Source organism: Sus scrofa, chromosome 18 (assembly GCF_000003025.6).
Source record: "Sus scrofa isolate TJ Tabasco breed Duroc chromosome 18, Sscrofa11.1, whole genome shotgun sequence".
Taxonomy (NCBI): domain Eukaryota; kingdom Metazoa; phylum Chordata; class Mammalia; order Artiodactyla; family Suidae; genus Sus; species Sus scrofa.
The window spans coordinates 17,001,464-17,023,272 of NC_010460.4; the positions used below are offsets into that span (position 1 = coordinate 17,001,464).

At 49.7% G+C, this 21,809-nt stretch overlaps 1 long non-coding RNA gene across 1 annotated transcript in view; it reads right to left on the reverse strand.

Moving 5' to 3' along the window:
* Positions 7,259 to 21,809, reverse strand: part of LOC110257550 — a 226,016-nt gene continuing 211,465 nt past the window's right edge. The window contains exon 3 of the long non-coding RNA XR_002340322.1: positions 7,259 to 7,490. This is a non-coding gene — a long non-coding RNA (uncharacterized LOC110257550). The remainder of the gene's footprint in view (positions 7,491 to 21,809) is intronic.

Consider the following 21,809-nt stretch of genomic DNA (forward strand, 5'->3'; position numbering starts at 1 on the left):
TATAATGGATATACTGTGTCAGTTTAAAGTGTACAATGTTTTGATTCAGTATTTTTTATATTGCAATATAATTACCACCCTAGTTAACACGCCATCACATCACGTAATTATCATTTCTTCTTGGTGGCGGGAATATTTTTAAGATCTAGTCTCTTAGCAACTTTGAAGTTCAGAATATAATATTGCTGCCTACAATCACTAGGCTATGCATTAGCTTTCCAGAACTTATTTATCTATTAGTAGCAAGCCTGTACCTTAAACAACATCTCCCCAATCCCCCCCAGCCCCCAGCCCTTGGGAACCACCTTTTTACTCGATGTTTATATCAGTTTTTTTTTTCTTCTTTAGATTCCACATGTAAGTGATACCATCCAGTACCTGTCTTTGTCTGTCTGACTTACCTCACTTTGCATTGTGCCTACACGCTCTACCCGAGTTGTTGCAAATGGCAGGATTTCCTTTCTTCTCATGGCTGAATACTATTCCATTGTGTACACATATGTAGCTTCATTACTGTATCTTCATTATCATTCTTCCATTAACAGACATTTGGTTGTTTCCATGTCTTGGGTCTGGTAAATAATGCTGCAGTGAACATGGGAGTACAGAGAGCTAGTCAATATCCCGTATTTATTTCTTTTGGGTATATACACAGACATAAATTTGCTAGATCATATGGTAGTTCATTTTTAAAATTTTTTTGTTTTCCATAGTGGCTGGAACAATTTACATCCCCATCAAGAGAATGAAGAATAACTCAACAGGGAAAGGATAGTCTCCAACAAATGGTGACGGAAAACCCGGATAACCATTTGCAGAAAAATGAAACCGAACCTCTACTCTACCTTATACCACCTACAAAAATTTACTCGAAATTTTGTATGACAGGCTTTAAAAAGATAAAAAAAGAAAATAGAAACACTGAAAAAAAAAAACAACCCACAAGGCCTGATAGCATAAGTCTTATTTTGCAAGTGCAACTGTAGAATAACTTCTAATTTATCCTATTTTTGATGCAGTTCAGAGTAAACTGCAGACTTCAATACATGCTAAATGCTTCAGCATGGATGTCATTAACTAGATTTCAGGATCTGTTAGATTTATTTGGAGGTAAAATTTACACACAAGGAAAGGCACAAATCTTAGGTGTAAGATTTGCCAAGTTTTGACAAAAGCATACACCTACTGTAACCCTAACCCATATCAAGGCATGAACTGTGCCTTCACCCCAGAAAATTCACTAATGCCCCTTCCTCATCAACTGCCTCACTTCGGCCCCTCAAGGCAACAACAATCCTGACTTTTTTCTGCCATAGATTAGCTGAGTCTGTTCCAGAGCTTCATATACATGAAAAATGTGCAGTATTCTCCCTTTCACCCTAATCGCAAAATAAATTAACCTCTAGTTCCTTCAGTGTCGGGAAACTTGGATATTTTTTCCTTGCACGTGTGTAGAAAATAGGGACCTTGCTCATTTCTTATAAAGACAAGGATTCTGTGGCTCATCGGTTCTCATGCTGGAGGATGGCTGCACATACGATGAAGTGATTTAGCAGAACTGTCAAGACCTGGAGTGACCCATGACAACACAGGCTCTCTATAGACTGAGTGAGGCTTGGGGTGGATTCCTGAGCCCTTCACTCACTCGTGGGAAACATTCACGAAGCTTCTATAGCATCTGGATCTTCCGGAGCTTCAAGGGACTGCTGGGCTGCAGGGGTGCCCAAGTTGGGAGTCAGGCTGTACAATCCCTTCTGAACCCAGCCTGGTCTGACATGCCTCATTTCTTTGACACAGGTCATTGCAAACATCCTTTCTTGGATCCTGGAATCGGAGCTAAGCTGCGAGGGCTCTGCAGAATTTGCGACGAGGGAGAAATGTCTTGTTTTCCTCGTGCTCTCTCTGGGAGGGAGCCGCCAAAAGAAGGAGCTATCCGCATCGCCTGTGGTGTAAGACCACCCGCCAGCACAAAAGAGGAAGCAGAGGGAAGTAAACAGACCAAATTCTGAAATGCGCTCATCAGCGCAATCTGTCCTCTGAAATGTTTTTGCAGCGAGAGATCGTCGGATGCAACAGAGCGGAAGGAACTAATCAGCTAGCCTAGATGACAGCATTAGAGAGAGGGAAGAGGCATCCAGACGGTCGTGTCAAGCCCTCACAGGCGCATCAGGGCGGGATGCTCTGACTCAGATTCAGAAGAGTATCAGCCTCAGTCACATGGCTTCCGGGCACAGGGAGCTTTTCCATGACTCTCTCGGGCGCCGGCACTGTGCTGCGGTGTGTCCGGTGCTGAACACAGGGATGGCCCAGGTGGGAAATGGGATGATGGTGGTGGTGATGATATAAAATGAGGCTGTAAAGTGGGGATTCTTTCGAACTTCCTCTGCCTATGTTTTTTTTTTGGGGGGGGGGAGCCTGGATAATCACAGCAGGATTCTGCAGAGCTAACCCACAGAAGAGTAAATGTCAATCCACGTGGTCAGTGAAGGAGGAGGAAAAGGAAGAAGAGGAGGGATCCCCTCTCCTTGGCATGACTAATAGGAATTAGTCTAGTGTTCACACATATAATGACCCACATCCTCCTGCCTTAATAGGGCCGCAGGTGCAGAGATGGCTAAAGGGGAGGGTCCATGGGTTCAGAGTTTCTGGCTTGGACCTAATGGAATGCTAATGGAGGTAATTAGGGCCCAATTGATTATCCAGGATGCACTGAGGAATGTCCTGGGTTGGTATACATGAAAGCTAGAGGACCACATGTCCTGGAGGCATGAACCAGACCGTTAAATCCCCCGCTTCTCAGAATGGGCTGGGGAGGCTCGGAGTCTGAGCTCCCAGCCAGCGAGTGAAACAGGTCCACAGCAGGTGGCACTTTGAGGAAACACCAGCAACTTTACCTGGGGGCTCGGGGCCAGTGGGAAAGCAAGAAAGACATTTTTCTCTCTATCTTCCTGAATGTGAATCCCAATTTTGAGCCATGGTTCTCCTTGGAAGCTTCATTCCACCAACATACAAGGCCCCTCGTCCCTGTATCAGAAAGGACTTTGTCCTTCTTGCTCATGATCTGACTCAGGGACAGCAGTTTACCCCCTTCCTCACTTGCTTCATTTCTTCCCCCCACCCCTTGACACAAGAATAGGAAAGAGAAGGGACCTGAATATTTTAGAAGTAAGGCCAAGGAAGGAGAAAGCAGAATGAGATCACCCTGCTTCTGGTGCTCTGGATATATAATAAAATACACATGGTTACCATCTTCGAGGAACTTCCTCTCGAGGGTCAGGCTATGAAACTAACTGGAGGAATGGAAAGTTTTTCAGATGTAGCATCTGAGTTGGGAACTAAGGAACTAAGTTGGGGACCATGTTCCAATAGCAAATGCCAAAGCCAAGAACTGGTCCCAGCATTCCACAGTGTACATCAAAATTGAAAAACCTCCAGAAAAACCTTCTTAAGAACTGACTCACCCTTACCCCAGCTGTTTCCACCTTTCCTCACTCAGGTCCAAGTCTCCCACGGCCTCTCCGCTGGCTCCACCTGCCCCCTGATCACACTGCTTCCCTTCCCCAGGCTTGTCCAGGACTCTCCCTCCTCCTGGGCCACCTCTTCCCCAAGCTCAGGGACAGCCTGGAGAAGTCCCCACAGGGCACCTCCAGGCATTTCTTTATAGTGGGGACACCTCCTGACTCCCTGCCATCCCGGCCGCGGGACAGCTGTCCAGCTACCCCTGTGGCGGGCGTCCCACCCTAGCAAGAGCCCAGAGTCATCAAAGCTCGCATCGCCAGGTGGCACAGCCACATGCCCCAAGGGGCAGAGTGGTGGGAAATGGGCGGGCTAAGCAAGGGCTCAGCCCCCCCGGTGCCCACAGGGGGTCTCCTGCCTCAGCTTGGCAAGTGCTGGTCCCAGATGACACAGCCTCCTGGCCTATCAAATGGCCTGTCAGGCTCATGTTGGTCACCCTGCTCCATCTACCTGTTTGTCTCTCTGTCACTATTTCATGCTCCCTGAACATTCATGGAGGCAGAGGTGACACTGAGCGGGGTCCCCCTGCCCTCCCAGCCGGTGCAGTTCAAAGCACCTTGCTTTCCTTGACAATTTAAAGAGCAAGAACTGTCATATCCCAGGTTTCTGTGCTCAGTGAAGCATTGCCAATTAAGTCTCCAGGGAGATTGCCACTCACAGGAGGGCAGAGCCTCCAGGGCTGGAAACAAGGGGCCCCCATCTGGGGATGCTGAGGGGCCAGCTCCAAAGAAGGGATAATGGGGGAGCTGATGCTTTCTCATAGGCCTTTCTAGAAGCCTGGAGGCTAAGGTAAAATCTCCCCCTCCTTCCAAGCATTTGAACCCCTAACCAACCAGCTCCTTTCCAACCCCCCCATTCCCCAACACACACCCCAGGTTCTACTGTCCTAACAGGTCCCATTACCTGCAGTCATGCTTCACTACCTGAGACAGTTCACAAAAAGATAACTGCCCAATAAAAAGCTACAAAAGAACTTATTTGTAATATTTCAGTGTGCGACCATGTCTGAGTGAACGTGTCTATTTGCTTGTCCTGGTCAATGTCACCTGTCTATGGAGGATGCTTTCAGAGAGTCCATGACTGGGCACTACCTTGGGAACTCAGTGCCCGAGCAAGTCCAGTGGGAGTGAGCCTAACGGAGCAAATGGAGATCCAGTCCCAAAAAGAACACCACCCCCCCCAAAAAAAAAACCCCAAGCTAATTGGATTGTAAAGAGGGCTGGGGAATTGGTAGCAGATGCTTTACTTCACATGGACATAAATTTTGGTTCCCTGAGGCACAGTGGTGTGGGGATGCAGTTTGGGGAAGGGGAGTGCATGCACACGTATGCAGGGAGGGCAGGGAGCCGCCCTGGGACCAGGACAAGCCCCCAGGTGAAGGATTTCCTGGGTGCTCACGGAGGGCTCTCCCCTTGTCTGTGAAGACAGGGAGCTCTGGGTGTGGATTTGGGGAACCATAGCAGCAGATCAGAGGGGACCTCAGAAATGTGCTCTTCCAGCCACTCCACGACAGATGAGGACCCCCGGCCCGAGGGGTCAGGGCTTGAAGGTTACGAGTACACGGGCTGGATGGGGACTGGCCTCTGGACGTCCCATTTGGTGCCACTTCCCCAACAGCACACAGGCGGGTCACAGTGCAGAGTTTTGCTCCGGTCAAATATGGTGGCAGAGCCCCCCTCAATGTGACAAGTGGAAAAGGCAGACGAGTCATGCCTCCAACCCTAAGAGAGGGAAGAGCTTTCTCTGTTCTCCTCTGGACAGAGGGTCCTAGCGGTCACATCCGCACACCCTCTCAGTCCCCAGAAAAATCCATCCTCACAGCCAGCAGAGCCAGTGGGAGCATGACTCACGAGAATGGTGGAAAAGAGAGAACCTGACACCCTAGAATCAAAGTCATCTGTGCATTTGCCTGACTCCCTCCCACACATGGCCATGGCCAAGGCCACCATCCAATCCCCAGAGGATGGTCAGCTCCTCAAGGCAGGGACCGTGAGCTCTGTGAAAACTCTGGAGCCCAATCCAGAGAAAACTGCACCTGCAGGTGCTTGATGCCTATTGAATCGAATTGGATTGGATCAGCAGGTAAAAAGTCGCTGGCTTTGCTGGACTTGGATATATCAATGATGGCAGCAGTACCTGGAGGTGGACAGACAGCCATTTGCCAGGTGACAAGGAGAGAGGAACAGATTATAGAAGGTTGAATCAATGGCGGGGGGGGGGCACTTGAGGAACAATGTCAATTCAAAGGAAACACAATTTAAAGTGTCCATGGGAATTTTCAGGATGCCGGTTTGCCCGTGTGTAGTTCAGAAGTGCTGCTAGCTGAATTCCCAAAACATGGCCACAGCCCTGGAGCGTCATGAGATATAAGCCAAATAAATGCAAGGGTTACGATACAAGTCTTGAGGAAGTTCAAAAATCCAGAAATACTGGGGATGGAGGGACCTCAGGAATCACCTAGGCGACTCCTGCATCTTCAGAGGAAGGGACCGTTGGCAGGAAAAGGGAAGCAGATGTTGGGTGCATGATGCTCCAGCCCCGGTGCCCTGCCTCCTACATCGGTGGCTTCTCCTCACCTCCATCACACTGTGTAAGGAAAGGTCCTGCTGTGTCAGGAAAAGCCACTCACGTGGCTGAACTCTTACGATGACAGGGCTCGGGAATGGAGGCTGTGCAGGTTTGCTCGGGTGAAAGCCAAGCGGCCGTCTAAAACCACACAGAACTTGGGTAGTGAATCCAAGGGAGATTTCAGAAGAAAACGAAGAGGCCTGGAAAGGCCCAGATCCCTCTTTTCTCCCCGGGCCCTCCTTCTGGATTTCTCCAGCTCACTGCCACACTCTCTACTCTTCCACACAGACCGAGGAGGAACAGAGAGGCGAGCACACCGGCAGAAAGGCAGCCTAAGCAAGAAGGCAGAATGGATGGAAGCCAGGTCCCTTAGAAAAGGCTCTTCACCAGCAGGAGTTGCAGACCCTGAGCCTGGGGGGGAGTGGGAAGCAGACAGGGAACCCTCACCGGCAGGGCCCTTCATGACCCTCTTCTGTCCCCCCGCCCACGACAGAACCCCACATTCTTCCAGAGGGTCCAGCCCCCAGGGACTGGGTGGTGGGTGCATGACAAGCAGCCTGCCCTCCACTCGGTCAGCAGGCCTCCAGCCCCACCCAGCAGGCAACACAAGCCCCACCTCAGGGCCAGTGGCTGTGACCAGCTGCACTTCCACCCCAGTGCTCCCCAGGCAAGGGGGCAGATGGGGCTGGCCGGGGGGCAGAGGCCCCCAAGGGCTCCAGGAAGCATGTAAGAGATGAGCAGGTCCCCGCAACCTGCTTATCAGCATTTTCTCCCCTCCGGGATCTCAGGATCAATCGACAGGAGGGAGGGGGCAGCTGCCTTTTCACTCCCATCCACGTCCCCTCCTGCTTTCAGAGGGTGCAGTGAAATGAAGCAGAAAGAGCAATGCTCTTGAAACTCTGTGGCCATGGGTTCTAATCTGAGCTCCACTCCCTACCTGCTGTTGTGAGCATGGGCTTTCAAGGAACCCAAACTCCTGAAGCCTCTGGATCTTCATCTGTACAAGGACGGTAACACTTCCTCTCCTGGGCTGCTGGTAAGGACAAAGGGAAAGACTGAAACCGACGTGCAGATGAGCCTTGGCCCCTGAAAGGCGCTTCCTTTCCTTTCTTCTTCCTTTAATGGCCACTGGAAGGCTTGGCACCGCTCTCGGGCGCCCCTTTACCAACCTAGAACATAATGAGAGAGGAAAGAGTAAATAGTAACATTGACGAAGAATCTGCAACAAGCCAGACACCAGGCTCAGAGGTTCCTAAGGCGCTTCCATGACTCTCTGGACGCAGCGGGGGAGCTTTGGTTGTGCTCTCAGCCATTAGCGAGAGGACAGCGATGACAGAATGGTGCCCACGGAGGACGGCAAGTGCTGCATCTGGGCTGCTCGGTGCATCCAGCCTTGCGCCTGGACCCTGCAATGGGAGCAGAGCGTGGGGGACAGTGAGGCTGGCTCTGGTCACCTCGGTCCCTCCAGGAGCTAGGCTGTGATTAAGCCTGTCTGGTGATGGATATTTGTTATGGAAATTACCTAATGAGCTACAAGATGGTTATCTGACACCCAAACAGTATTATCATAAACATTACAAATTAAATTAGGCCACCTTTGCAAAATCAAACAAATAATAAGAGTAATTGAGATGATACTAAACCAAAGGATTCCAGCCCACTTGGTTCCTCAAGATGTTCTTGTTGATTTATGTATTCACTCTGGACCATGTGGGCTGGAGATGAAATTGATCCGGTCATCTGTCAGTCCTGTTGTGTTAATGAAATTCCCCCCAGGGACAAAGTGAATCTGCATGAATAATGTGAGGTGGAGGCCTGTGAATGGGAGATTTCCAGACGCCAACGCGTGGCAGGTTTGGGTTCTTTGGCAAAATTACAGCATTTCTCTACTTTTTATTTGTAGGCGGAGACAGATTTCATTTTTGACATTTTTATCCACAGTCTGAGAGAACAGCATTTTCTATTGGGCTTGGTTGGGGTGACCGAGATGGTTTGCTTTTATCATCATTAAAATGTTGAAGCACTACTTCAAATGATTTATTGCAGAAGAAACCGGCCTTCTCTCTTTCAATTACTGAGCGATCACTGGCTCCCTTCTTCGTCTTCCCATTCAACCACCATTTGAAATAATCAATGTTTTATTTTCAAACAGAAACACTAATTTTCATTTTCACCTTTCCAGCTTTGGATGGCATTGCAAACATTCGTTTTGAATCCATCCACTTTGATTAAGATGATTCTGCAGAGACTTTTTCTGGGCTCCCCGTTTTCTAAACACCAGGGAGGCTCTGTCTCTCAGGCCCCCTTGCAATGAGGCCAGGGCCACGTGAACAAGCTCTGGCCAATGGAATGTGAGCAGAAGTGATGGGAGCCACTTCTGGGCCGGATCCTCCCCCAGGGTGACCTCAGACTGGGTCATGTGTGCCAGATGCTATATCTGCAAGACGAAGGCCTAAGTGACAAATCTCTGTCGCACTGAACACTAATTACTGATTAATCACGGTACAGAAATTCAGGTTCGGCTAATATTTGTAGACCTTCTTTCATGTTTGGATAGTAGTGTTTCTGGGGTGGGGTGAAAAGCTGTTTGTGTCTACTTTCACCTCTAACTCATCTCATCTCTCCAATTCTGAACATGCTTTTTGGTCCAAAAAGCAATCACCTCTTGTTTGCTTTTATAAAACCTTACTAAGAATATGTTCCGGGAGTTCCGTTGTGATGCATCAGAAATGAATCCAACTAGTGTCTGTGAGAATGCCGGTTCGATCCCTGGCCTCACTCAGTGGGTAGGGGATTCAGAGTTGCCCTGAGCTGTGGTGTAGGTGGAAGACGCAGCTCAGATCCCGCATTGCTGTGGCTCTGGTGTAGGCCAGCAGCTGTAGCTCCAATTCAACCCCTAGCCTAGGAACTTCCATACGCCACATGTGCCGCCCTAAAAAAGCAAAAAAATAAGATAAGATAAAAGAATATGCTCCTCTGTCAGTTCAGTCGGCAATAAAGAAAGTTTTGGAGCTCCCGTCGTGGCTCAGCAGAAACGCATCTGACGAGCATCCGTGAGGAAGCAGGTTGATCCCTGGCCTCACTCAGTGGGCTAAGGATCCAGCATTGCCAGGAACTGCGGTGTAGGTTGCAGATGCAGCTCGGATCCTGCATTGCCGTGGCTATGGCCAGGCCAGCAGCGACAGCTCTAATTCAACCCCTAGCCTGGGAACTTCCATATGTTGCAGGTGCAGCCCTAAAAAAAAAAAAAAAAAAAAGCAAAATAAAATAAAGAAAATTAGAAAATTTTGATCCTCACATACTAATGAGATGGCAGCCGATAGCTGAGTACATCTCTCATTTTAATTCTCCCTGCAACTCATCATAACAGATACATATCGTTGGCCCCATTGTACAGACGGCACTATGGAGGCTCAAAGAAGTTAAATAACTTGTCTGAGGCTCAAAGAAGTTAAATAATTGGGTAAAAAAAGAAGCCAGGATGTAAACCCAGACCCTTCTGATCTCACACTGGTTTTTCCTTAAGCTACACTGTCTATTGACTCTAGAGTAGTAACACAGGTAAAAGAAATCACAACATGACATGATGAAAGCTCTCCTTTGTGTCTTCAAGCTGGACAGACTTTAGGCTGAAGATAAAGAGATTTACCTTGAAAGAGCTCATACAGGTGGACAGTTCAGACTTGTTTTAAATTAAGAGACATGATTACAGGAAAAGTGAAGGCCAAGCAGGAGAGTTTCCATAGCTCTCCTGCCCACCATACTATTAACATTTTCTTTTTTTGGGGGGGGGGGTCTTTCTGCCATTTTCTTGGGCCGCTTCTGCGGCATATGGAGGTTCCGAGGCTAGGGGTGAAATCGGAGCTGTAGCCACCGGCCTACACCACAGCCACAGCAACATGGGATCCGAGCCGCATCTTCGACCTACACCACAGCTCATGGCAACACCGGACCCACTGAGCAAGGTCAGGGATTGAACCCACAACCCCATGGTTCCTAGTCAGATTCGTTACCCACTGAGCCATGATGGGAACTCCCATACTACTAACATTTTCTATTGGGCATCTGTTATAATTGATGAGTTGATATTGATACATTACTGTTATTAACTAATGTCAATAGCTGACACCTCATTCACTCTTTGTGTCATACATATCTATGGGCTTTGGCAAAAGTATAACGACCGGCACCCACCATGGAATGAGAATCAGAGAAAGGTGTCGAGGAAGGAGTGGAATGTTGCACTTTATTTATTTTTATTTTTTTCTTTTTATGGCCGCGCCTGCAGCATATGGAAGTCCCTGGGCGAGGGGCCCAATTGGATCCACAGCCATGGCAACACTGGATCTGAGCCACTTCTGTGACCTGCGTGGCAACTGACGGCAATGCCAGATCCTTAACCCACCCATCAAGGTCAGGAATCAAACCCGCATCCTCAAGGAGACTACATCAGGTTCTCAACTCACTGAGCCACAACGGAAACTCCCAGACTTTTAAAAATGGATAAGATTTTCAGATGGACCAAAATCCTAAACAAAGCCAAAAAGGAAGTCATGTACAAGGTATTATTCAAGACACAGTAGTTAGGTCAGTTTGTCTTAAGCAAAGGGCTCGTATTTGGGAAAATAACAACAAAAACAACATTTCTTTGGCACTATCATGTGTGAGGCAGTTTACACGGATCACATGGATTAAGTGATTCACGGAATAGTTTATAATATAGGTGTATAACTACCATTTTTAATAAAACGTGGGTAAATTAAAGCTTGGAAGGATTTAAAAAAAACAAAAAAAACTTCTCCAGAGTGACGTAATGTGTATTGGGAGGATGTGGAATATCAGCGAGGCAGAATGAGAGCAGAGCCCTTTAACTAACCATTATCCTATAACGCCTCTAAAATAAACCCAAAGAAATGAGCCAATAAGTCAGAACAGGGAATTTGGGGACCACTTGAGATGAACTCCAATGTCAGGCTAAAAAGTTGTTTTTCTTTGAGCCACAGAGTTTTCAAGGTGAGTACGTACTATTGTTTCATTTTGGTCGTTACCACCAGGAAAAAAGATTCTGTATGGCCCTACAAAATTTTGTCTGCTTCATAGCAGCTTATACGAGCTAACACAATGACAACAACAAAAATGAAACGAAACCTCTGTTTAGGAGAAGGGCATGGTAAAACCATACTGGGGAATGTTATGCTGAAGATGACATGTCGAGCAGATTGGGCAGAAAGAGAGGCGCTGAAGGAGAATCCGCAGTTTTCTGACCCCCTTCGGGTGCTGGGCCAGAAAGGTTTGACCTGAAACGACAGCTGTGTGAACTGAAATAAAAGGGTGGTTATGGCAGGAAGTGTGAAGGTGGAATTAACCAGTCTTGAGGATGAGGACGATGGCTGGAAACGCTAAGGGCGACGGGGAGCAGGATGGAACTCTTTTGAGGAGTCCTAAAGGCTAAAGGAAGGGATGGTATCAGAGGAAGCAGAGAACGTGGACTTCAGGGGACCAGGGGACAGCGTGGTAGAACCGTCCAGCAGAGAGTGGGAAACAACATCGGAAGTTCAGGGAGAAGGTCACGTCCAGAGTTAAAGATTTGTGAGTCGCCTTCATAGCAGAGATGAGCGTGAAGGATGACGGGGCTAGAGGGGAAGTGAGCAGACCAGGCGTGGAGGCCGGAAGACGTCTCCGCAGAGACAGGAGAGGGGCCCTCCGGGAGGCGGCAGAAGAGTAGGGTTTCAGTAGGAAGATGGGGACAAAATTGGCAGCTGCTACATTGAGACCAGAGGTGACAAGGACCAGGAAAGGGGTCCACGAACTGGAGAACGTAGAGGAAAGAAAGAATGGAGAAGCGGATGGCTGGGAAGTGGGGAGCAAGGCCTGGAGATGCCTGAGGCCTAGGAAGAATGTGACTTTTCTCAGCCATGGAAGACCCAAGAGAGTAGATTTGCTTCAAGCGGTTGTCCAGATGCCAAGGAAACAAGTAACCATATCACAGCTCAAGGGACTGTGAGGAGAGCTGTCTGAACTGCAGCTGAGCAGCTGACTGAAGGAGCGGCAAGAAGACGCTGTTTCTCGAACGGTCTACAGGAAGCACCCCAGTGGCGACAGTGGAGAGAAGTGGGCGGGAGAGTGACAGCTGCAGTGCGTATTCTGAATTCCACACCATGCACAACTTTCACCCACTCAGACACATTAAGACAATAAAAGATGGCAAGCAACACTGATTAGGACCGAGAGCCTGGACTAAAAGGAGTGCCAGGGCTCCAGGGCAAACAGGGAAGAGCCATGAGCATCACCATCAGCCTCACAAACGGAGTGGCATCGAGCTGGAAGCAGAGACTCTAAAGCTACATCATGAAAACGAGTTTCATCCTCTGAGTAGAAACTGAACAACAGGCACAGGTCCTGAGGTCTGACGCCACTTTCATTCCTTCACCAGCTATGATGAGAAAATTCAATCTGAAGCAAAGGTAAGGCTCCTCCACCACCTTCTTCGCCTTTCAGTCTTTTTCCCTCCTGCTTTCTTTCTGTTTAGGGCCGCACCTGCAGCATATGGAAGTTCCCAGGCTAGGGGTCAAATTGAAACTGTTGGTCTACGCAACAGCCACAGCAATACCAGATCCGAGTCACATCTGAGACTTACACTGAAGATTGTCACAATACCGGATCCTCAACCCACTGAGCGAGACCAGGGATCCAACCCGCATCCTCGTGGATACTAGTTGGGTTCTTAACCCACTGGGCCACAACGAGAACTCCCCCCTCCCGTTTTTTTAAAGTCAGGTCTCTGCATCATACACAGTGGATTCGACAATGTCTGAGTAGCTGGTTTTATTTTTCAGTGGAAAGAACTGTCAGTTTTAACATCAGTCCAAGGAGAGAGGCTGATTAGAAAGGCACATCAACTCCTGAAAATAATCATATGGTACATTTCAAAAATAGATGGTAATGATTTGGGGATTATCCCTTGGCTTCAGATTACCCAGGCTATTGCTCACCTCCATCAGCACTGCTAACCACGAGGTAACTGTGGAATCCATAAAATCCTTTAAAGTGAATGCAAGAGTCTCAGCCATCATCCAAAGTCTAGTTCCCACCTGCCCCCCAGGGCTGACTTCAAAGGTAATAAATTGGAAGGAGGGAAGGGGGGGGTGAGAGACTCAGCAGCTGATCAGAGTCCAGGGCTATTTTGTTTTGAAACTAATTTTGTTCTCTACACACACACACACACACACACACACACACACACAGGTGGAGAAACCCAGGCCAATCTCATTGCTGAGCACTGGTGTTAGCAATGGGACCACTCTCTCAAAATCCAACTCTATATGTCATAGCAGCTCCGGGCCCACAGGAAGGGGAAGCCACTTGGCTTGGTAAGCATTAGATGCTGCTCTTTGCTCCTTTAGACATTTCTATTTTAGGTGTCCCAAGCCTTTTGAGCTCCAGAGTCAAGTCCTTAAGATGGAAGAAAAAAGCCAGCGACCAAAAAGGCAATGCATGCTTTAGATTGTGCCAGGAGCTCAGAGCTGGGAACCAGGAGCTGGCTTGGAAACAGCACCTAACTCAGCGGCTGTTTTCTAACCCCATCATGGCAGCCTCGCAGGGCAAGGCATGTGAGCCGACCCCAGGCCTGGGAGGAAGACAGGGCAGGAGGCTGAGGTCCAGCTGCTCTTTGGGGTCCTTCAAGGCACCAGGACCAGGCCCCGAGTCAAGTACATGGCCTGTGGCCGGGTGACGACTGTGCGCAGGCTGAGTGTGTAAGACCGTCTTGGAGACATGGTTAAAGAGCCAAAAATTCCAGAAGTTGACGGACATGCTGAAGGTTAGCAGAAACAATCAAGCAGCCTGTGTGACAATGCTGGCCTGTGCCGGGCACTTGGGCATGTCTGTCCATCCTCCCCACCGAAGTCACTTCTCACCACATTTGTCTTTGACCTCCTGGCTTCCGGCGGCGTTCCCGGCAGTGGGGACCAGCGCCTGCCAGTTACCTTTAGCAGTGAGCTCAGCAGCCCAGAAGAGCCTTCGTGTGGAGAATTATGCCTTCTTTGGGCAAAAGGAGGCTCCTGTGTTTGGACTTCCAGGGCTGGATGTGGGACAAGCTGCTCCTTTGGATGACTCCAGCAGCTGGAGAGGAACCAAGGACCCTTCCTGACCCCAGGCGGCGGGAGGGGACGTAGGATGTTTTGCACGTTCCAAGAGCCCTTCTGGCACAAGAACATTAGAAAGAGAGAATTGCTAGTATTCGTGTTTAAGATTCTGACATCCAGACAGGATCTTGCACTCAAAGAGCTCTGGCGCACCATGAAATGGACAGCAAGAGAGAAGCAGATCACAGAGAGGTGATGTGCCTCCCTTCCCAAGGAGCCCACAATGCTCATCTCTCCGGGGTGGATCTAAGACGCTAAGAGTTGCAAATTCCAAGATGGCCCCACGCATCCCGCCCAGAGAAAGGAGCTGCATCAGAAGCACTGGGGTTTGAGCCTAATTAACTCTCCTGCTAGACCTTGTCCGCTGTGTGCTCCCCAGAGCGCTGCTTCCCTCTCTGCAAAGGGAAAGAATGAAAGATTTTCCTTCCACAAAAGACAAAAAAAAAAAAAAAAAAAGGAGTTCCCGTCGTGGCGCAGTGGTTAACGAATCCGACTAGGAACCATGAGGTTGCGGGTTTGGTCCCTGCCCTTGCTCAGTGGGTTAACGATCCGGCGTTGCAGTGAGCTGTGGTGTAGGTTGCAGACGCAGCTCGGATCCCGCGTTGCTGTGGCTCTGGCGTAGGCCGGTAGCTACAGCTCCGATTCAACCCCTAGCCTGGGAACCTCCATATGCCACGGGAGTGGCCCAAGAAATAGCAACAATAACAACAACAACAACAACAGCAAAAGACAAAAGACAAAAAAAAAAAAAAAAGATTTTCCTTCCAGAAAAAGACCCATAGGAGTTCCTGTCGTGGCTCAGCAGTAACGAACTGGACTAGCATCCAGGAGGACATGGTTCCATCCCTGGCCTCGCTCAGTGGATTAAGGATCCGGCGTTGCCATGAGCTGTGGTGTAGTTCGCAGATGCGGCTCAGATCCCATGTTGCTGTGGCTGTGCCACAGGATGGCAGCTACAACTCTGATTAGACCCCTAGCCTGGGAACTTTCATATGCTGCCAATTCGGCCCTAAAAAGATAAAACAAATAAATAAACAAACAAACAAAAACATGGAGGTACCTAAGCACACAAGCCTGTGCCAGCTGCTTGTACCACTGGGGCAAAACTACCATCCTGCCAGCGAGTGCCAGAGGTCAGCAACAGATGAACCAGAGCGGGGTTGCCAGGATCCAAGTAGAGATCCAAGAAGGGCAGAAAGGCGACCCCAAAAGAGAGGGGAGCATCTGGAAGGTTCAAGCCTCCCTCGGGGGCTTCAGGGGGATGGGAGTGTGGTGTCAGGCAGACAGGAACTACAAGGGTCCCGGTGCAGAACTGTCAGCCGCAGCCCCACTGAGATGACGAAGGCAGGACCCAAGGACTGAGAGCAGAGGAACAGGCCTGGGCAGAAGCCTAGAACCCCAGCCCAGGAGTGGGTACACATTCAGGGCTTGAACAGATCAGACTAGAGGCCAGTAACGGAGGCCAAGGGATAAAATCAGCATGGGAGCAAAAAGGATGACTGAACGCTGAGTTGGGTTGGGGAACTACTGGTGTAGGACCGAGATTACAACGTAAGAGCCAAATGCAGAGCCGGTGGTGAAGATGGGGCTCATCCTTCTAACAGGGCACAACCTTTTCATGCTCTGAGGATACAGATAAAGAGGACCGCTCCTCAGTCTCCAAGGAGCTTGTAGCAAGGTGGGGAAAGGCAGCTCTATAAACTAGTCATTTAAACAGAGTAGCTGGAGTGCACACACAGCCTCAGGGTAGGGAGCGCTGGCACTTATGAGGGAAGAGGGGGCGGGGAGTCTCTCAAAGCGAGCCAGGGCCAAGTCACAGGGGGTCTGCTTAGGAGGTCTCACTCTGGACCCGACCCACAGATGACGAGGGGCCATTGAGAGGTTGCTGAAATCCGTGTAGAGTCTGTGCTCAGAAGCAACAGAAACCAGTTCCCACTCAAGCAAGAGAATATATGGCAATGGAAGGATGAACATGGTTCATCTCCTGCTTCTTAAACAACTCGGGTTTAGGAAAAGGACTAAAAACCAAGGCTGCTCTGGGGCTTCAGAGCTTCGGAGAGCTACCAACAGGACAAATCAACTGCCCGCCACTCCACTGGCCAACCACAGCCCGGGGAGGCTCTGATACCAAGCTGGGGCCACACGCCTGCCCCTCGATCGACAGCGCCCCCAGACTAGGCAAGGTGGGTGGCACTTCCCCGAAGGGAAATCAGGGTTCTAGAGCCACAGAAGAGGACTGACTCCTGGGTGGCCAAAAACGAATTGATGGCATGCTGGACGTGTTTAGGCTGGGGAATGACATAAACACATCTATAGCTTGAGCCTGTTCTGTAAAGGGCCAGGGAGTAAACATTTTCAGCCTTCTAGGCCATATGGCCTCTGTTGCATGGACGGACCTCGGAGGCGTAGCACAAAAGCAGTCAGACAATATATCCGCGAATGGGCACGGCTGTGTTCCAAAGACAGTTGTTATTTATAAAGAGGCAGAGGGTGCCCTCGACCATACCGACCCCTGATTTTTGCCAAATTAAAGTAAAAGGGAGATAGAGCAGGGGAGAGAAAGAAAGCAAAGAGAACAAATAGGAAACCGCCGTCTCTACGAAAATGTGTCCTATTGGGGTTTTCTCCCTAAAACAATCTCATGGGGAAAATTTCATCTCTTGGGGCTAAAACCACCCCTTGGTCAAGAGTCCCTTTACAGACTTTAATTTCATGAGCCTTAAGTTCTGTTTCCTCTTGTATTTAACTTGTTTCTTAATTGCTTATTTCCGTAGGGGGTTCTATTTGTTTGGTATCTTTTGCAGGCTTTTCATTCTGGCAGAGGCAGCAATCACCCTCAGCAGGAGACCTGAAGCGGATTGCCTCCCACCCCCTTTATTATTGCACTGGAACCAGGGGTTCCCAGTGGGGTACACCTGTATTTATTTGAGTTCATTTAAAAAAATACAACAACACAACCACATCCGCACTTCCTGGGTTGCCAGCAAACTCGCTGCTGGCAACCTCAGAAGCTTCCGCTGCGTCGCTTCGCAGTCAGTACAGCTCAGCCAAGGAGAGGGGACAGGGGACCTGGCGATGGCATGCACAGCCGTGGCAAGGCGAAAAGCTAGCCCCTCTTTTGTAATCACCTCTTCAGGATGAGGCAATATGCTATGAATTAGTGTGTTCCAGGCCTGGAGTGGTAACATATGGTCTCTCTCTGTTCATTCTACATTAAATCCTGACATTTTGCAGCTGTCAAGATAAAGCTGTTTATACGAGTAACATTGTAGTTTGTTTATAGGGAAATAATGTGTAGCAAGTTATGATTAATCAAGGTGTCTAAAATCTGCTGGAGGCTTCTAAGTGGATTTGTTTTCACTGCCGTGCTTTTTGTCTCCTAAATTGGGATTTTGTCAGCACCCCCCCTCTTTGTACCACACTCACGCCTTGGTCCTATCCCCTGGGAGAAGATGGAGAGGGTGGCCAAGCCACTGAGAGCTAAGGATGCAAGAAAAGTCAGGACATTGCACAGGGCTAGGCAACAGAAGGAAGGTACTCTGAACCCTTCCGAACCCGGGACAGCCCCCTCAAAGAGCCACTGTCTTCTTCACCCCTGCATTTCTGCATTTGGAACCCAAACCTCCAGTTGGATTGTTGTCATGAAGAGCTGTGAGATTTTCCGAGGCCCGGAAGTCCTGGGGACTCAAGGCCATGCAAATTTCAGGGTCTCAACTTCTAGAGGTTATGTGACATCCTCCTTAGGTCTATGGCTCTGGGTTTAAATTTCCTCTTTGGCGGATAATTGGTTAGAACCCAAGGCTCTTGAAAGGAAAGATCCTCCCACAGCCTCTTGCTGAGCCTTCCTCCCAATGCAAGAATCCTTCAACAGCGCTGCTCCCTCCCGGCAGGAGGAGTGAAGAGACTGGTGCGATTGTAGGGAGGGTCAGATTTGGGGAGGATCGGTCCTCTGAGCCTGTGCTTCATCCATCCTAGTTTCGCCTTCTGGATCAAGGATCTGGATCCTTCAAGACCTTGGTCCACTTCCACCATCTCTCCAGAAGACAAAGCTCACAGCTCCCCAGCAGTGCTTGTGGCACCCAGCACTCCCCTACCCCGGCTGCACAGCCCCACCACTTGCTGGCTTGTCTTTATTCACCCTTGAACTTGGGCTCCAAAATGGACCCATCCCCATGTCCCAGGTGGTGGGAAGCACCAGCTGAGCTCTCTTGCCCCTTGTCCTTTATTCCCTGGCTCGCCATGGAGGTGTGGTCTGACGACACCGTGAGTAGCAGAGTCTCCGAAGAATGATCATCACGATCAGCCCTAATATTTCTATAGAACTTCTTAATGTTTTAAAAGACTTTCCTTTTGTTCAGGTACAATTATTTCCCCCAAACAGTATGTGGGTATCAGAATACCTCTTAGGTACTATGTACACTTACACTATGCCTTTGAGCCAAATGAGCAGACATTGCTCCAAAATGAATCTCTGCATGCAAGATGCATGCTTGGATACACACACACACACACACACACACACACACACGCATCCTTCATGCAGATATCTTGCCAGGTGCAGAGGTAAGAAGCCAGCTGCCACCAAAGGGATAAGCTGCGATCCAAGACACCAGTGGGGCAGCTTCGTGCACCACTAGAAGATGCATAAGCAGAGATGCATTCTTGCAGCTCTGTTTGCAGTGCAGCACTGAGGATCAGCTGCTTCTTTGGCCATGGAGACAGAGCCAGCAGTAGCAGCAAATAAGGAAGGGAGTTGCTGTAGCCATACAGCCCTGCTGTGTCTCATGCCTTCCCAGGCATGGAAGGCAGCTGGTGGGAAGGCAGGCAGGAGGAGAGGCAGGGCAGGTAGGAATTTGTTGTCTGAGAGAACAGGGCGATTCCATTGCTATGGAAGAGACACCGAGTCATGAGCAAACAGCCTGCCCTCCTCCCATCATTTGCACCTTGCATGTGCTTCTAGAAGGGTCCACTATGAAAGCTTAGAGAAAAAAGCAAATGGCCCAGGCTGGGGTCTTAGGAGATGCCCCAGTTTTGGGTGGGAGTGGGAATGGAGGAAATAAAGCTGTTGGAGGAGTCTGGGCAGGACTGGGCCAAAGGGAGGGCGACAGTTTTGAGGATTAGCCAGGCACAGTAGGTGCAGAGACATGGTTAACAGACCTTGCCAGGGCCCAGTGGAAGGCATTTGACTTTAGCATCACCGAGTCCTCTCTCCTGAGGTTTGGAGATTATTTCGTCTCCTTAACCAGAGAGCTCAGGGTTCCCCTCCAATCTTGCCACGTGGCAGAGAGAAGCCCTGAGGCTCCCATTTCATGTGTAAGAGAGCATAAGACCAAGAAAAGGGCACAGCACACCCAGCCAGTGAGCAAGGATGCAGGAGGAAAGGATGAGGAGGAGGCAAGAAGAAAGGATGACTGCAGAAGGCAGCGCCTTCTGAAAACAAACAGAACAGACAAATAAATAAAGGACTGAAACCAATCAGGAACCTCGCCGTCTCCCTCCACCCCTGCCACCTTCCTTTCCCTGCCGCGACAGCTGAGTGAGCCTCTGGTTGGAAATTAACATTGCGAGGGACAGTTAATCAAAGCTGAACCGCCCCCACCCCTGTGAGTGAGTGGTGCCCGAGCTGGGCTGACAGCCTGGCAGATGAATGAGGGTAGAGGCAACCCCTCCTTGAACAGAATCCACCTGTGTGGGTGGGGGGAGGGAGGGGGTAGGAGAAGCACGAAACCAATTTTTCCCCATGAAAAAATGATATGAGATGAAAAACCGTTTACTGCACATTAGGATCTACGGCTGGGCCATTTATATGTTTTACTGGGATGGTTATGTCACTAAATGAAGCCTAAAAAATCCATCGTGGGCAGGGAGAGTGACAGTGGCGCAGTCAGGGGAGGGGACTTGGGGGAGGTGGCTGGGCAGGAGAGGAGGAATGGCAAAGGATGGATGTTGGTATTGTGGGGGACCCCTGTCTCTGCACTGTCCCCAGATTGTCCAGGCTCACACTGAAGGGCCTAATGAACCCCCAGCAGCCCTGCACTCACCTGTCTCTCTAAATAGAAGGTGGAGAGGCTCCCTCTACACTGGCACTTCTTGGCCAGTTTGGGGGATGCGCTAATCCGCAGCTCCCAATTCAATAGGCGACTTTTAAGTAAATGTCTTGGAGTTCCCATCATGGCTCAGAGGTTAATGAACCTGAAGAGGATCCATGAAGATGCATGCGGGTTTGATCTCTGGCCTCTCTCAGTGGGTTAAGGATCCGGCGTTACTGTGAGCTGTGGCATAGGTCACAGATGTGGCTCAGATCTGGTGTTGCTGCGACTGTGGTGTAGGCTGGCAGCTATAGCTCCGATCGGACCCCTAGCCTAGGAACCTCCATATGAGGCAGGTGTGGCCCTAAAAAGCAAAAATAAATAAGTAAGTACATAAATAATAAGTCTGTATGCTAGGCTGCGGACCCAGACGTGACAGCGACCCTGTCGTCTCCATTGCCATCAGCACCATCCATCCATCCTCTGAGCCTTGACCAAACCACACTCAGGGTTAGAGAAAAACATGACCGAGAAACTCCTAAAAAGTTGGGGAGCGGATATCCAGGTATCAAACGGAGTGGCACTCAGCAGGAGGGAGTATGGGAAAGACATTTGAGTGGACGCTGTTCATCAGATGCCCTGTTAATGAATGCCAGAGCTGGCACCTGAAATGCCAATTCTCCATGGCCCTCGGTACCTTCCCTTTACCTCTGAGCACAGTGTCAGGTTCTAACTAACTGATCCATCTCATGCAGTGTAACTCGAGGAATGGGGTGCCTTCCTGGTCTCCCTGTTAAACCGCTGACCCCCACCATGTATGACCCTTGGATTTCAGAGCTAGAAAAGCCAAGAGAAGCTCTGACCTGAGCCTTCTGTTATCCGGGTGAGGAAACTGAAGCTGGTACTAGAAGAGCTCTCATTCCCAGCGCCCACCCCATGCCCTGCTGCTTCTCTAGGGGCAGGTCGTGCAAGTGCAAGGGCGGCCCGCATCTCTAACAGCCGTCCTCCCCGACCACCGGCCATCTAACCCATCACGTCTTACCACAAGCAGTGAGAACGTTTGCTAGAACACAGCCTCCTGCCCCACCCTCTCACCTTCCCTTTTCGTATCACATTGAGAAATAAGGACACAAACCATGGGGACTGGGACATTGCAAGCCATTCCCGGGGCCTGACGGAGAGGGGTGGGAATACCGCAGGTGGCAGGGGAGTGGATGGGCTGTGGAGATCGCCGCCTGGATTCCCAGAAGCACAAGCAGCCACGGGGTGGATCAAGGACAAGATGAACAGAACAGTCAATGAAAGCCCTTGACCGCGACTGGAAACAATATGCGGCAGCCAAGCAGACTGGCACGACGCGCGAGATGCTGTTTTTGTTACAAGTTCATCTGAGGACAAGTCAGATGCTGCATTTACCCAGCATCGACTCAGCTGTTCGATTCATCTTTTCAGGTGAAGGCAAGGGATGCCAGAAGGAAAAAAAAAAAAAAAAAAAAAAAAGACCCAAATGCCGGGTAGCAGAGATGTGTCCAGTCCTGATGTGCGCAATTTC